Source organism: Electrophorus electricus, unplaced genomic scaffold (assembly GCF_041902795.1).
Source record: "Electrophorus electricus isolate QZ-2024a unplaced genomic scaffold, ASM4190279v1 Scaffold164, whole genome shotgun sequence".
NCBI lineage: Eukaryota > Metazoa > Chordata > Actinopteri > Gymnotiformes > Gymnotidae > Electrophorus > Electrophorus electricus.
In genome coordinates this window covers 22,571-39,889 of record NW_027658445.1, presented here as the reverse complement: position 1 = coordinate 39,889, position 17,319 = coordinate 22,571, and the positions used below count along the sequence as shown (strand labels likewise).

Genomic DNA, 17,319 nt, shown 5'->3' with positions numbered 1-17,319 from the left:
GGTGTCTTTTTAGTGTCCTAACATAGCATGTCATGCATGTGGTTATTTACCTTGACTCAAGCTTTGCCTAAGCTTGGACTGTAAGATGGACTCCACTTTATCCTCCAGCAAGACCTCTGGCTCCTTCCCAGTCTCTTTCAGCTCTGCCCCAGTGGAGGCTCCACAGGCCTGGACTGCCTCTATAACAGCCTGGCCTGGGAGAGTGAGGCCTGAAGGAGCAGCAGTGCTGGAAGGCAATGAGGGCGTCAGCGTGCCTGAGGCAACCGCCTCTCCGGCTGCTGGACTTGCAGCCTTCGCCGGACAGTGGGCCTCCAGGGCCAGGCTGACACTGACATTCCCCTGCTCTGCTACCTGGCTGTTCAGCTGCTGGGATTTGAGGTAGAAAATGCGAGGATAATGAGGGTGTGGACATAAAAACTAGCAAAAGACAGAAAAGATGGAGAGAGAGAGATAGAGAGAGAGAGAGAAAGAAAGAGAGAGAGAGAGAGAGAGATACTGCACACACATGCAGAAGAAGGGGAATGGCAATGAGGGTGGGGGGGTGAGCACAGCACAGCACAGCACAGCACAGCACAGCACAGCATAATTAGAGAAGTGAGTAGAGAAAGAGACAAAGAGAGAGAGAGATGAAATGAGAAAGCACAAGAGGGCAAAAGATCCAGCCGCAAAGGCACAAAATGTGTGTGTGTGTGGAGGAGGGGGGGGGGGGGGTGAAGACACAAAGACAGCAAGAGATAGCAGACAAGCATGGGGTGCTTAAATAAATGGGCAGGAGAAATAGAGAAAGAGAGGAAAGAGGAACACTGTTAACATTTAGGGAAAGAGGACACAAAGTAAGTGCAACATCGCAGTAGTGAGTGTTCCCTTTACAGAGAGGCCTTTCCTCAGAGGAGCTGAGGTGCTCAGGGTTTGGCTGAATCCTTCTTACAGGGCCTTTACGTGGGCTGTCTGTGTAGAGGGAACACGAGGGAAGATCAGGAGGATTCGAGTGGCTGTGAGGGAGAACTAAGATGGAGGCAGACGAAAGAATAGGCACGGCAAGTCGGAACATCAAAACACATCTGAGAAGCCTTCTTAAATCAGAACAGCCACAATCACACAAGCTACTGGAACCAGTCAAATATGACGGAGGAGGGTCAACGGTGTGACCGAATCACTGAAGAAGGAAGAGAGAATGGCCGGAAATCAAACTACACCATCAGATTTTGTTGCTGATTGTATGATGCTTTTAATAGGACAAGACAATGAAAGCCAGCCAAACAACCAAACAATCAACTCAGAGCTCATTATGAGGGAGGACTAGATGAGAGAGTACTTTGACCTGTGGAGTGGATCACGCGAAGCAGCGGCCTGCAGCCGATCAGGGGCTCGGGCTGCGGGACTGAATGGCTTACCTGTGGAGCAGTAGGGGTAGTGCAGGGACGTCCCACTGGTGGGCTTGTGCTCTGGCTAATGCCTACTCCTGACATGATCTCCTCTGTGATATCCTTGCCATCCTGGTTAGGGTCTCGGATACGGATCTTAGCGAACAGCAAGTTATTGCATCTATTAAGTCAATCTACAATTAAATTAATTTCACCTCTGAGGCATGGGGAATACTCACTGTTTTCTTTACCCTCTTAGTGGGTGGAGGCTGCTGAGCTGTATGCACTATTATAGATGGAGATTTGGTGTATATGGTCTGACCAGGATAGTATGAAGGCCCTGCCACTAGTGGTGACCAAAAAAAAGCACTGGTTTCAGTTAGAGAGCAAAAGAAAAACCAGTTTCAGCCAGCGGGAATACCCAGAAGAAAGGTCTCTTTATCGGTGAGAGCACGCGTGTGGGTTTCCCAGGTGGGGGTAGAGAAAGGGAAGTCCAAACTCACCATATGCTAGTGGGCAGTCTGCAGGAAAGAGCCCAGGGTAGAATGTACTGGGTCCTGTGGGCTGGACGGAGTACTGCTGGGGATGTCCCACGTAGGGAAGGCCACTGTGGTGATACTGAGAATGAAACAGAACAGCAGAAGTAAAGGGCCTAGCACCAGACATGGCCATTCATATAGGACACTCCTAAAAGAGATATTCGAAGCAGTAAACAAACAAAAAATACAAAAACATTTAGTTTTTACACTGAAAAAAAACTAAACTAGAACTTCTCATTTCTGCTTCCAAGATAAAACATATTTTTATCTACACATTTTAGGAGCAGTTTATTTATTGCTGGCCAACCTGTTTATAGACAGATTTTCAACCCATTTGCTACACTGTGTACATATTTGCACAGGCGCTTTTCTCTGCTCTGGGTACCTGAGGCACGTAGTACTGGAGTACGTAGTACTGGCCGGTCTGGGATGAGGTGAAGGGCATGGGTGTCAGGAACATCATGATGGGCTGGCTGGACACGGGTCGAAAGGAAGCGCTGTTACTTGGAATGGCAGGCTGGGCTGTCTGCATCTGAGGGATCTGGAAAAGCTGGGAGAGGAGAGGAGTGGAGAGTGAGGGTCACAGAGCAGCGTGGCGTATGCCGCAGCAGCCGGCTCAGACGCTCGGAGTGAAGACTTTAGTCAAGAGTTGAGTCGTGGACTCTACAGCAGTTGTACTGGGAATGTTGAGGAGATATATACATAAAAAAAAAAAGTTTAAAATTTTCAAGGGATTTTGAATGTCCTATTATGCTAGGCATGCAAGATACAAAAAGAAAATCTTTCAAGAGTCTGTTTCACATGCATGGCACTAATACAAGGGTGAATGAACTAGCATGAAAAATTAAACAATTACAATGATGGATGCAGCTAATTAGCCATTATTGCAGGAGAGAGGATATATATGTAAAAGACAACTAATCTTGAATGTAAATTTGTACTGATAACCTGAGTCTATCAAAGCCAATGCTGACAAAATATGACATGAGCTAGAATTCAGAATGTGACAAACCCCCATCCCAGTTGGCTTTGATGCTCAGAATGGGAACATAGTGAGGGAATTCCTTCTACATGAGAAACGGTAAAATGAGCCTAAGAGGTGATTCTCACATACTGTCTCCCACCGAGCTGTTGCCATCTTAACATTTTCTGGACATAAAATCCTCCCTCCAGCAGTTATGCATGCAGGCAGAAATGAACCTTTGTATGGGCTCCTGGGTAATGGAGCAGCCATACCATGTCCAAAACAGATTATTAAAAAGCACTGGAGTCCAAAGGAAATAAAAAGAAACAGACTAAAAAAGACTAAACATAAAAGACTAAACATAGGTGCTGGCATCCTCCGAACTGGGGAGCAGAGTGGAGCGCAGGTGCACCACTGAGCTACTGGAATGTCTTTCAATGCATTTTTTGAAGACTGCAAAATTACCTGAATGGATCTCAATCCTCCCTTGAATATTGAAGCAGGAACGAGAGAGAAGCTAGTGGAAGAACGCACTAATGGGTGTAAAGGGTCAGAGAGACTGTAACACACTCAGATACACTGGCACACACAATTTAAACAAATCTTTAAACAAATTTAAACCAAAACAAGTTTGTTTGTTTTTTTTAAATGACGGAATTGAACACTGTTGTTACAGTGGAATTGTGAGGTCAGAGGCAGAGCAAATGTGTTCCACTAACCTTCCTGGCCCTTTAAGTGCACTACTGCAGATAGACTGAAAACAAATTTCACCTAAATAAAATCACACTGCAACACTGAAAACATAAACACAGACAAGCACTGAATGAGTGGTAAAGGGCATTAAAGCCTAAGTATTACATGGAGATCACCGCTCACATTTTCAATTCTTTCCTTTGACAAAACAACTCACATCAACAGCCAAGGCACTGCACTGCCTTTCTAAAAGGAGATGGCAGATGGCACTATCAATTAGCTTCACTCAAAAATGGGAGAAAACAAGGAATGCGGCATGTTATGCGCTCGTGCACATAGTTCGGTCACACGTCTCTGCTATGGTCTTCCAACGTACACTGCCCTTGATATGAGGCAATATGGCCACCTACTGTAAGCTCAACCTTGGGTCACGATATCATGCAGAGCCTTCATAATACCCTATGCTTCTGTGCATGTGCTAGTCGGATTCAAGCTCAAATATCGTCTCTCTCAGCTAGCACAGCCCGGCCTCATCTGTCTACAAAACTTCCAAGAGGTCTCCGGTACACTAGACAAATGTTGCTGTTTTGTATTCACAGAGAACATTTATCCAAGTATGTGTACAGGTCAAAAAGTTGGGATGCGGCTGGGAGACAGGAATCCATCTGCCTCTGAGATTGATGTGTGAGTTGGGGAGGGGAGTGCAGTGGCTAGAACACTAAACTTGGCGAGGTTTTACCACAGGCACACAGAGGAGCATGCAGCATACAGTGGGAGGTGCTGCGCTGCGGCGGCGGACATTAGCTGCTGGTGGGCAGGATGAGAGAGCAAACTGGGGGTGGAGGAGGGTGGGGGGAGCCAGGCAGAGACTGTGGGGGCAGGATGCGTGCAGACGCATGTCACATGCTGCAGGAATCTGGACCATGTTGCTGACAAGTTCATTGAATGTTTTGAAGCCAACTACAGCACATGCATGTCTGTGTTGTATCTGGGCTTGGTGGATTAGGGTCAAGGAAGACTTATTTTTAGCTGAAGATGTCTTTCAATAGCAACACACTTAACTGCAGATAACCATATTTACTGCTAAACTTTGGCTGACATCTCAAGTGAGGCGCACTTCATACAGAATGAATACAAGAGTTAATTTACTGTCTTGTGCAGTTCAATATAACAAGCTCATGGTTCATTGCAGGTGGAGCCACCGTCCTTGTTGATTGAAAACCTTAAGAAGCAGAAGCAACAGTCCTATTCCAAGCTAGAGAAAAAAGGCACAGGACTCTCACACAGCAGACTCTGAAATGGAGGATCTCTCACATTAAGGTATGGCTATGCAGCCTTGAATTTTTATCTCCAGACATTCTTGTGTGGTTCCTAGATTTTTCCCACTTTCCAGTCCTTTTCTCAAGTACACTTTAAATAGAAAATAAAGTAATTAATTGAAGGGAATAGCCGGTGCCATCTTTATTCTGAGCTCAATGTTGCATACAGACGAGGTATTGACCACAGAATGTCTAACAGTCTCAGGTGGGTTCAATATTTATACATTTTCATCAAGTTACAAAACCATTTTTTATTAAAATTGTATCTTTAGGTGGTATCCTGGCCTCAATCCTGGACTTGCCACAGAGGCCATATTTGGTCATTCTCACTTCCTGCTTACTTCTGAAGCCTAATTTGGTCTTTTACAATTCCTGCCATCATATTATTTACATTAATAATTTCATTTTATTACCTCACTTGAGTACACCTCTGGCTGGATATTGAACCACTTGGTTGTAATCCTAAATGAATCATGAATGATACAATCAAAGGATCACTGCTTGAAGCCAAGCAAAAAAGTTTGATTTTTCACATTCACAGACATGAAGAACCAGCAGGACGAATCAAGACTCATGTGAACTGTGTGGGAAAGTAGACTTTGCACATACTGTAGAACAAAACCGCTTTGATGAAGTTGTAAGCAAAGAGCTATTAAGAACATAAGCCTGTGTAAATCCTGATAAGCAATTGTAGTTCAGAAGTGTTTGAATATGTGTATTGTTTGTTTGTATTTTCACAGGCCAAAAACAAGTACTGATTAGCAAGATTTACTACCTCCCAGTACACCATTTCTTTTTACTGCCTGAGTAGATGTTGATGGAAGTCAAAAGGGCAACAGAAGCAACAGCCATCTGGTGGTTGCTTCCAGACTACCAGATCAGCTTGATATTCTCTATTGCCTCTCTCTGGCAGAATACCCACCAGGTCATTCCACATTTGCAGTTTTGGTGATGCTCTTTGCTTTGGCTTCAGTGTCATTTTGGTGGGCTTCTTTGGGTGGGATGATTCCCCCGCTGAGAGTGTGCGGGCTGTTGTGGAGAGAGGATGTGTCTCCAGAGTCACATCCAGACCCACATATGGCCACCGCAACCAGAAAAGCACAGGCGAGGAAGGCAAGGCTTCTGAGAGCTACCAGCCAAGCAGGTGTGGACAGAAAAGAGGTGCTCTGTAGCAAAGAGAAAGGAAGCTGATTGCTTGGTATGTAAAAGGACAGAAACCTGGAAGCTGGTGTGGATAGTATGAAACCCACCAAAAATGAAAACAACAGCTTCATTTGGAAAGAAAACAAAACAAAAAAAACCCAAAAAAACCCACAAAATGCAGCAAGAGAGAACAGGTCTTTGCTTATCTTAGATAAATCAATGTTTGAAATAATCAATGCTTTAAAAAGCATGGTAGCCAGGAACAAAAAAGTAACCAAAAGTATTCAAGTATCCATTTTTTTATATCAATTTTTATCTCTGACAAGGAAGATGTGGAGGGGAACCTGGGAGCCTGTTGGACAGGGTAATGAACTGGATTGCAGGCTCAAACACTGTATGCACTTATATGCACTTGAAGGACAGTGTTCACTACCAGTTCCGTGTACGCCTTTTTTTCTATCGTCACTTTGCATCAACTGGGAAGGAGCAACTGTCATTCACACCCAACAGGAATGCAGCTAGATGTGATCTTGAGAATTCTTGGCTATAGAATCGCCAAAAACTATCTTAAGCACTTTAGCACCATTCTAAGACAACCATTGACAATAATTACTCACCTTAATGAATTCTTTGTCTGCATCTTGGCTGCATCTGAGCTGGTGGTTGAAAAGCAGGGCCCGCAGCTGTCGGTTCTGGTGCTGGATGTCATACTGCTTAGCTGTCTGACAGGCCCGCACAACTCGTAGGTCTGTTCAAGGTGGCACTTGTACACCTCAATTTCCATCGTAATTGTCCTGTACAACCATTAAAAAATTTGACAGAAGTTAAAAAACAGCAGAACGGTTTGTTACAACTGGAAAAAAATAAATAAGAAAATATTGTTTGTTGTTGTACATGAAAGTCAGAGAGCCATGAGGATAAGCCCTCTTGTCCAAAGTTCTGATCAGCAGTTATGACCTCCTAACACTGCAATCAAAATGCACAGGCAAAAGATGCGTTACTGAAAAAACACTCTGCAGATCTGGATTTCATGTCACCACAGTCAAAGTTGAAGGCTTTGTTCGGTGAAAAGAAAACAAATATATCAAAGTTGACGTTATACTCAGTAAGAACTCAGTACAGTAAGAAACTGCAAAATACTCAGAAAACTCTGTGCATGAGTCAGTGGCTCAATAGTCCAACTAAAATCAGCCAGGACCACAGTTTAGTTGGGTTAAACATGAGTCAACTAAATCCTTAGTCAGAGAATGATATTCTGTCTTTGCTGCTTACATGATCAGCTTCTTTCAAATAGCCATGTAAACTTAGTTATTTAGGAATAATATCAAACTACATGTGGGCCATCAGATCCTGTTTGCCCTTGAAGACCCACTCACAATCTTTGCCCAAGTCCAGCACTGGACATGCATTACCTTGCACAGTTTCACAGCTCTGGCACTGCAATCAACAATGCATACGTCTTAACTAAGAAGGCAACAGTTCAAATGGAAAACCTACTTCCTCTCTGGGAGTGAAGGAAGCCAGCTGCTTGATCTTCAGTGTCTGGTTGAGTCTTGGATGCATCAAGCACAGGGACACCAGCTGATACCCCATGGTTGAGGTGCTCCATATATTGTGCAAGGATCGGTTCGTTATAATCACCATTCTGCATTTTTTAACAGCAGCAACAGCATAAAATGGTTCAGGTAAGGGTGCATCATTGGAAGACTTTCACTAAAATATGTCCTCACCATGTCTCAAATACAGCAATACCTCTTAGAAGCCATTGTACTGCACACAGAATGGACAGTCTCAGCAGTTTCTGTTCTCATATGGAACCTCAGTGTTTTGATTACAGAACCAGCAATTCACAATGACATGAACTGGTTTCTTCCCATTGAATAGGGAGTTTATATATATAACTGAATTTGATCAAACTATAGCAATGATTGTGAGCAAGGAGCTTTCATTTTACAGCCTAAAAATGAAAGTGGCAAATAAATGTATGTTACAAATAAACCAAACTTGAAACGTTATATGAATAGCTTCATGTTGAATATACACAGTTAATCAGTCATTACAAACTACATTCTATTAATACAGAATGTTTATGAAAGTTAATTTAATCTAATTAACAATAAATGAACAGTCGAATATTGTAGTTCAAACAGTCCGATAGCTGTAGTAATGGCTTAACTCATTTTGCTTATTTAGAGAGAACGATCAATTTGAAAACCCACAGGTTTGTGAATTTGGGTCTCTAAATCATACAAAAGTAGGTTTTCTATTGCTGAACAGTTAGCTAGCTAACAAACTACCAGCACCTAAACGATCAAAGTTGAAAGCTGAACAATGAAATGGTTCCACAAGGAATGGTTTATAGCCCCGAGTTTCACACTCGCTGACCTCAACTGTTAGCTAGCTAACTAGCGTATCGCTGTGATAAAGCGATACAATCTTTAGCAATGAGGACATGAATAAAGTATCCTTTACAATTTTCACAATATTGTGAAATTTAATTTGCTGGCATTGGAGGTTATTAAATATTCACAATATCAATAATAATTCCTTGGCTCACAGAATCAGACATTACATTTTTGCTGTTATGGCAGCTGTTATAAAGATCATATTTATACAGAACCCTGTTCAGTTAGTGCTAGTATTGAGGAACCATTGCATAACTAATAGCGGTACAGAGACAGAAACATCATGTGTTCAGATGAATAACTGGATGTGTGTGAGACAGTCTGTGAGAGGTTTGCATTTGTGTGTTGCATGACTATGAGTGGGAAAACCATATAAAGGTAAAAACATTACCTCTGCAACAAGGATCTCTTCTATTTGAAGGAAAGGTTTAAGTTAGACACAGTCTCAACAGAGTAAGTTAAATCTGTCTGTGTTAAGACCAGTTGACATATCAGTGGTTTATCACTGATTATGTCTGCCACTGAGATACCACAAATTAAGCTTTCCAGATTCCAAGACATACAGTTGTGCAGTGTGAGCCATACATCAATTTGAAAACTTCAAAAGTCACGTAATGTGTGCATGGCATAAGCGTATTAGCAGGTCCCGAAAACATTTGCTATCAGAAAGGATTTCATCATAGAAAAAAAACTACAAATTCTAGACTTGAGAATGTGAGCATCAATCCCACTAACACTCACATACTAAAAGAGCACTCTACCACTTGACCTAGTTCTCCTAGAGTGGGACTTGTTTGCAGATCGGACAAAAGCTGAAGACACAGTGGAATGGCAATTCTCTAGGAGATCATACCAAATCCTGCATCCACCCTAAATATTTCATCTAGCTGTGAAGTCAAAAAAGCTTATTCCTGAAATGACAGGAATAGTTCTTGCAGATTCTGATATGCTATGCAAACACTATAAAATGTGAGCTATGTTAGATCTGGCAGCCATTGGCTCTAACTGTCTCTTTTTATTGAGTTAAGCAATGCTTACAGAATAACTTTCTATGGCTTCAAATACTTCCAAGAATTAAACCTTGCAGAGCTCTGTAGCTAGACACATTGTCTCTGTAGGTTTGACATGTTCATTTGACAAACTAGCTAAAATAGCATCTTTTGGTTTGAATAAATTGCCCCTTAGACCCAGACAAAAAATTGCTCAAAATCTTTCTGCTTATTCATGCAGCAATGACACAGATTTCCAAAGAAAGAGGACGTATGGTTAAAGCTAGAAAAAAATGCCTACTCTGTGCTCAGGCAGAAAATCTGATATTTTAAATATGTCCCTAAAAGGTTTATATTCCTTGGCTCACAGAATCAGACATTACATTTTTGTTGTTATGGCAGATTTCATGGTGTAATAGACAGCACTATGTAACTCGCAGCAATAAAGCTCAGTGGACTTTGCAATTGATGATTTCGTCACTGTGTACAACTGCACTGAATTGCTCTTTAACAAAAGCTTCTCCACATTTGCTTTTGAAGTTTAATTCAAAAGTTGGCTACAGAATAACCATTTGTCAGAGGGAACAATAAGTGTCAACTTTCACCTATGCTCGGTCGAAAAAGTGGCCGTAATCTCGTTGACACCAAGTCTACAATTTCATGGAAAGGTTCCCTTCAGTGCTGCACCAAAAACTGCGAAATGAACGGAGAAAGGCCGATTAGCTCAGTTGGTCAGAGCGTGGTGCTAATAACGCGAAGGTCATGGGTTCGATCCCCATATGGGCCATGTGGGTTTTGTTTGATGAATGACCCCTTGTCAACAAACCACCTGTTTGAACTTGTGTTGCTTATAACATTGCTTGTAAATCACAATCTGCTAAGACATGTTCCAAGTACATGAGAGTGTGTTCTTGATTACAAAACTTTGCCCATGGATTTGTGCTTGTTTACAAATCTTGGACAATGCAGAGAAAAGTATGAAATCAGAGGGACTCTGGCATTAGTGTAAGGCTCTCGATCGCTGTGTGAATAGGTCAAAGAAGCAATTCCAGAGGCATGCAGACAACCTGCATCCTCCCCATCAAATTATAGCCAGTTAGGTGTCTGGCAGTGCCAGGGAGTTCAAATCCTTTAGTCTGAAATGTGTTGGGATATGATTATGCCTGCCACTGAGGTCTGACAGCTCCACAGTTGCCTTGTGAAAAGAATACAGTATAGACCGGCACCCACATACATTACTGTACACATCAGAGATCAGCGCAGGAATATCAGTTTGTAAACCCGCCAAATCTGCCCCCACAGGCTCCCTGAGTTCTACTAATCGCTCCAACACCTTGTTTCAACCTCAGTTTCTTTTTTTTTGAAGCGCATGAGGCAGCTTCAGCTATTTCCACAGGCAATCATATTAGATGTGCCATCAGTAACCAGACATGTGACTTTATTTTATTCCCCATTCTTCCATAAGAGAGGATTTCACACAGGCCAAATTTTCAGCCGTATGCGCCTGCAGGAATTTCACAACACCAAGTAGTGTAGACTTCAGAAATGTGTTGTCATCTATAAAATGGCAGGTCACAGCCAAGAAGGCATCCACATTAAGAGATGTCCACATATCTGCTGACAAACTCATTGCAGGAATTTTCTGGACCTCAGCTTTGGCCTTCTCTTTCTCTTATTGGCATTTGGCCTCAACCATGGCCTTTACAGTCTAAAGGGAAGGAAGAAAATAATTATATATATTTTTAATACTACTCTCATAATGTATCCATGTCACCACACATACCTTCCTAGTTAGGAGAATATAAGTTGAATCCAATTTTGCTACCAAGTCCCTGAAGCTTTTATCCTCAACTATGCTAAATGGCTGTGTGTCTCTAACTATCATGGGGACCAAAGCCTCATCCAGGTCTTCCTTTCTGGTCACTGCTTTGTAAAGATTAGATTATACTTTGTCACCAAAAAATATAGTACTCACCAATGAAATTCACTTTATAATCCAATCCAAACTGCAAATAACATGTAAGGTGCAGAGAATAATGCAATATATATATATATATATATATATATATATATATATATATATATATATATATATATATATATATATATATATATATATATATATATGTATATAGAGTATATACACATTTTATATACATGTGCATAATAACGTTAACACCTTGTGACAACTGATAAATAAGCCAAATGACATTGGCAAGGGTGACAGTAGGAAAAACTCACTGGAATGGTGGAAGGGACTTGGAAGGTGTCAGACTCAAAAGGGAACTCATCCTCCTTCGGTTAACCCTGGATAAACCTGGGCAAAGATGAGTTGGGTAGAGGATGGCTGACAAATTGTAAGCATGAAAGATACACTACAGCATTCCTACACAAAGACATCATAGGAGATAGAAACAGAGCACAGTTCACCTGGATAGAACACCTGGGTAGAAATACAGTAACTCATTATTATAACAGTACAAAGAAATGAAATGTGGATCATCCAGGTGAGGTTCATCTGCTAATCTGCACATAAATATTGTTTGTGACAGTGCAGAATGTTGCAGGTAAATGGAGGGCAAGGTGCTGTCATTTTAAGCATTTTAAGGCAGGTCCAGGAAGGAGAAACCCCAGCAGGTAGGAAAAGTTAGTGGGGAGCACAGATAGCACAGCACTCCAGAATCATGTACTGGAGCATGGTGTGTCCACTGGGAGGAGGTGGGGTGGTTGGAAGAGCATAAAAGACTGTTGTTACTGCAAAGATTCATTTAGACCTTTCATTTGGACTGTTATTCTTTTTTTAGGGGGCGGGGGGGGGGCATGTATTTAATGAAATAATAACGAAAAATTAATAGATGAATTCATACCAACTCAAATTTGCTGGTAAAGAAATCATTTGTAAGGTAAAAGTTATTTTAAGAGTGATGTTAAGGAATTTTTTTAAATGTTAATTATAATTTCATTAGAATAATTCTAACATCTACGGGATGATCTGAGGGTTAAAGAAAAAAGAGGTGGACCTTATGGGCAATAAAGCAAAAGTCGTTATTGTAGTACAAGACCCTTTGTTCTAGCTAAGTGATCTGCTGCATCTCAGTTTGAGTCATGTAGAATTCTAAAGACAGAAAGTCTTTATTCTGGCATAAAATAAAACTGAAGGGGGAAACATACTTTGAGTTAGTACCAGTAGTTATTGATTGTACACAAAGTCCAGTATGCATCCAAATGTAATCAAGAGATATCTGTTGGAGCTGAACATCTCCAACTCGTACAATGCAATGTTTCTTCTTTGTGTCAAATGAACTTAACAATTCAAACATCCATAACTGGCCGTGTTTCTTGCCAACATACTGGTGTTTGGACTTATGGGATTACATGTCTGTTGCCTTCAATAGCTTAGTTGGTAGAGTGGAGGACTGTAGAATTTAAAACTGTTATCCTTAGTCTGTCAGTTAAAATCTGACTCAAAGGAAGTTTGTTTTTTCACATACAAGCTTCTTTTTTAAGTGAGCAAAAAGAGCGTCCCCTGACCAGGAATCAAGCCCAAGTTGCAGTGGTGAAAGTGTTGAATCCTAGCCACTCACCCACCAGCAATAAAGCTCAGATGCTTCTGACAAACATTTTTCAAACTCTGTATTCCTAGTATACTGACGATGTTTGTATGCATACTGGACTTGGTATGCATGAGCATTAGGAGGTCATAAAGAGAGGTATTCATATTTCTTTTTATTCCACATAAAAATTAAGTTTGAAAGAGAATCCTAGCCACTAGCTCACCAGGGATAAAGGTGACAGTTTCCTCTGACATGAACATGACCTACATTCATTGGTAACATTTTGATCGAAACCAGGCAAAAGTATTTAGTCACTAGCTGAAATAGCTCAGCTGGGTGAGTGTTAGATTGAATATCAAAAGACTCCTAGTTCAGTCCTGGGTTTTGGTAGCTGTGCAAGACCAAGCTCCTCATCAAACTGTCCTCTTTTTAAGAATATTTCATAAACTTTTACATTCCTTTCCTAAAAACGAATGACATTACTGTTTTTACGCTATTGTTAGAAGTCATAGTGTAATAGTGCTCTAGACTTTGAATTCAGTGATCCTACTTAAACTTTAGTGGAATTTGCACTTCCTTATGATATGTTTCCTCACTGCACAGAGAGCCATTTGAACATTGGCTTCTGTATAAACGCTTTTGAAATGTTTTTCATTAGTTGTCTACTGGCCAAACCACTGGACAAGGGGAGGGTAGGTGTCAGCTTGCATGTATGCTTGTGTTGGTATCCTGGTTCACACACTCCCTGTGTTTTCATGGAATGGGGCCTACCTCAGCTTCCTTTGGCTCATGGATGGGCTTTGTCCTACCAAAAAAGGTGATGCAAATAAGTCATCTGCTTACTAAAGTTCTTGAAAATCACACTCTGCGAAGAGGCATTGCATAATGCAAAAAAACCTTCAGAAACAATACACTCTAATGACAGCAACCAACATACTTAATACAGGAGTGACCTCAGGGGTGATCTCATCCAAAGGCCACAACAGGAACAACAGGCTTAAGAAGGGACACATGAAATGACCTCAAAACACAAAAGTGAGCAGGTAAGTTGAGTTGATATGTGACTTCATTAATGTGCTTGGTCATTTCATATGGACCGATATACTTGGGACCTAACCTGCGACATGACCCCGGCTTGCGGTAGTCCTGTGTAGAGAGCCACACTCTGTCACCAGGTTGGTATATCGGGTTCTCCCCTCTGTGCCTGTCCGCAATTTCCTTATACGTTCAGAGAACTCATACAATACACTGATCTGTTTCCTCCCATACCCTTTCGCTCCGCTGCATCCACTCATCCACAGCGGGGAAACCAGCTGATATGGAAGTCCATGGGACATTTGAGGCTGATAACCTAAAATACAATAAAAAGGAGTCAAGCCAGTGGATGAACTAGTAAGTGAATTTTGGGCCATTTCTGCCAATAAGAGGAACTTGGACCGGTCTGATGGATTGTTCATATAAAAACAATGTAGGAATTGGCCATTTGACTGTGGATGTAAAACTAATAGCTACCCCGATGTGTTCAATATAGGAAGCCCAAACTCGAGATGTGAATTGATGTCCCCAATATGATATTATGTCCTCTGGGATGCCAAATATACGGAACACCTGGTTAAACAAGGCTTCCACAGTTTGGCAGGCTGTAGGCATACTCGGAAACACAATGAACCACACACCCCTGGAGAATCCATCAACTACAGTGAGGACAGAGAGGTCAGTAACGCAATCTAAGGTGATGTGAGACCAAGGACTTTCTGGTACGGGAAGAAGCATGAGCTTTCCTGTGGGTAGGGTCTTAGGCATCTTGCTTTGACTGCAAATTGAACATGAAGAAACATACTTATAAATATCGCTTGTCATAGCCCTGAACCAGCGAAGAATGAGCCCACTTCAACAGATGGTCACAGCACAAGGTAGGTAATGTTTTCCCGACAGACATTCCATTGGGATGACTGTGTCTTGTATGGCTTGTTTATTCCATCATCTATTTTATATACACTTGTCTATTTAATCATCTATTGTAACTTGGACTTGTCGTATCGTTGTGAAAGTACAGCTCCTACCCCGATGTTAGCAGCATCAGCTTCCACGACAAATGGAATGGAAGGATCAGGATGTCGACGTATGCTAGTCGTGGTAAAAGCTTCTTTCAGTTTCCTGAATGCTTGATCAGCCTCCTGATTCCAAAGTAGCTTGGTCATTGCTCCTTTCAGGAGGGCTGTGAGAGGAGCTGCAATGCTGCTAAAATTCCATATGAAGCATCGGTAAAAGTTTGCAAATCCCAAGAATCTCTGGAGTTTTTTAACTATAATAGTAATGGGCCACTGGAAGATGGCATTGATCTTCTTATCATCCGTAGTGATTTCACCATGGCTGATCACGTATCCTAGAAAAGTTATAGTTGGAAGGTGGAACTCACATTTCTTTCCCTTTACAAACTCAATAAACTTTTACTCTTTACTACTCAATGCATAAAGCTGTCTGTGTTTGATGTGCTCTCATTTTCCCACCACATCCATTTAGCAGTACTTCTGAATAACCGAAATGGCTTAAAACAGCTGAGGGGATGTTTGAAACTGAGTGATAAGATGTTCAGCAATTTATATATGATAATACAAGGCAGTAAATTAAATTGGGCTGAACTGGACAATAGTACCTGGCATGAAAAGTATGTCGTAGAGAGAGTAACAAAAAACTCAACCTCTCACCTCGCGCTCTGAGATGTCTCCGTCACTGTCTGTAGTGTCCTCTAGGATACTGCTGCCCTCACTAAAGTGTGTCACCCTGACCGGGTCAAACATCTCTTGAACATAATAACTACACAATGGAAAATCAGCTTCAAGTGCTGCACTGAGCAAGAGTGCACTGTAAATGGCCAGATATAAATGGCAATGTCAGTAGTAAATTTATATATGCAGTCATGGAACAGGACCTAGCTGTAGAGCACAGCTTTAAGGTGCATATTATGATGTGCTCTTAGCAATCATCCTCCTGGCTGTGTCTTGCTCTTTTGGCCAAATGTTTCTCTTCCAAAGCAGACAGACCAGACTCGCTGCATATTACTCCGTGCACTATAAATAAACCACATGTATAATGCCTTGTAAACAATGGAAGAAGGGAAATTTGAATTGTGACTACTCTGTTAAAGGGGCGGATAAGGCACCCCACCCAAACCCCCCGAAAGCTGTTCTGTTATCCCTAATTGCTATGCAATAGTCCTGTGATTAACTCAAAGGCTGGAGAAGTTTCACCTTTCTCTACTTGAATCCTGAAGGCTGTTTGGTTCTGTAGCCCACAATCCATCCTGTGTAATTAAACATTCACATCATAACTCGACCCCGTGCAATAGGGCAAACTCACTCGGATGGGGGAAAGGATCACAGACTACCTGTACTGCTGCCGCAACTCTGCGGCCATTCCAACAACATCCACATACATTCCAGCAACATCCTATTATAGGACACAGTGGGCTTAAGTACACCCATTTAATAGCATGTTGGACCTTCTTTGGCCTCCAGAACTGCAGAAATTCTTTCTGGCATAGTTTCCACTATGTGCTGAAAATACTCTGCAGGAATCTTGGTCCAATCTTCATAGGATATTTTCTCTCAAATTACATGGAGGGACTGACATGTTCTAAACTGCCTGTTATACTCTTACAGCCGCTTTGAAATACAAAAAAAACATATTTATCTTCCACTCCACTCAAGGATGGCCACACTTGGAATTTCCCTTGGCACATTTAAAACATTGTGTGAGCCAGATAGCTTCTGATTTCAACCTTCCAATGCTCTGAGTATTAGTGTTCCATGCATATGAGTTGCTTCAACACGTCCATGCGTGTTGTAAAGAAACACAGTGTAAGCAGTATTAATGAAAGTGCATCTCTACCTCAACAGTGCATCTCTACACTTTCGAAATGCGCTGCAAATTTAGAAAACGCATACAACTTCAGGAACAAAGTATCAAGCACAGATGAAGACGTTTCTATGGTTATCTCGGTTTTATAAATATTAGCCTATAGAGTTGGGCTTAGTACGTGAATAAAAGATGGAATTAAACATGCATAAATTACGGTGTCCTGGAAAACCCATCGTGCTGCAAATAAACAAAGCATATTCATCAAAGTGGTAACACACTTTAGAAATGCGGTGCAAATTTAGAAAACACATACAACTTCAGGAACAAATCCTGTCACAACATAACGGAAGTGCTGTTTCCGGAGGACACGGAAAGGGGTGGACTTCTATGAGATTAGCGTGAAGTCTATTGGAAGTAGTGACAACTGAGTAAAAAGGGTTGTTTTTTTCCAGTTACCACGGTGTTATCAAGGGTAGGTATGTGATACA

At 41.6% G+C, this 17,319-nt stretch overlaps 1 non-coding gene across 1 annotated transcript; it reads left to right on the top strand.

Annotated features, from left to right (window-relative positions):
• The first annotated feature begins 10,129 nt into the window (after positions 1-10,129).
• On the top strand, positions 10,130-10,203 carry trnai-aau (transfer RNA isoleucine (anticodon AAU)). The gene has a single exon. It is a non-coding gene; the product is annotated as a tRNA-Ile (tRNA).
• Positions 10,204-17,319: the final 7,116 nt, after the last annotated feature.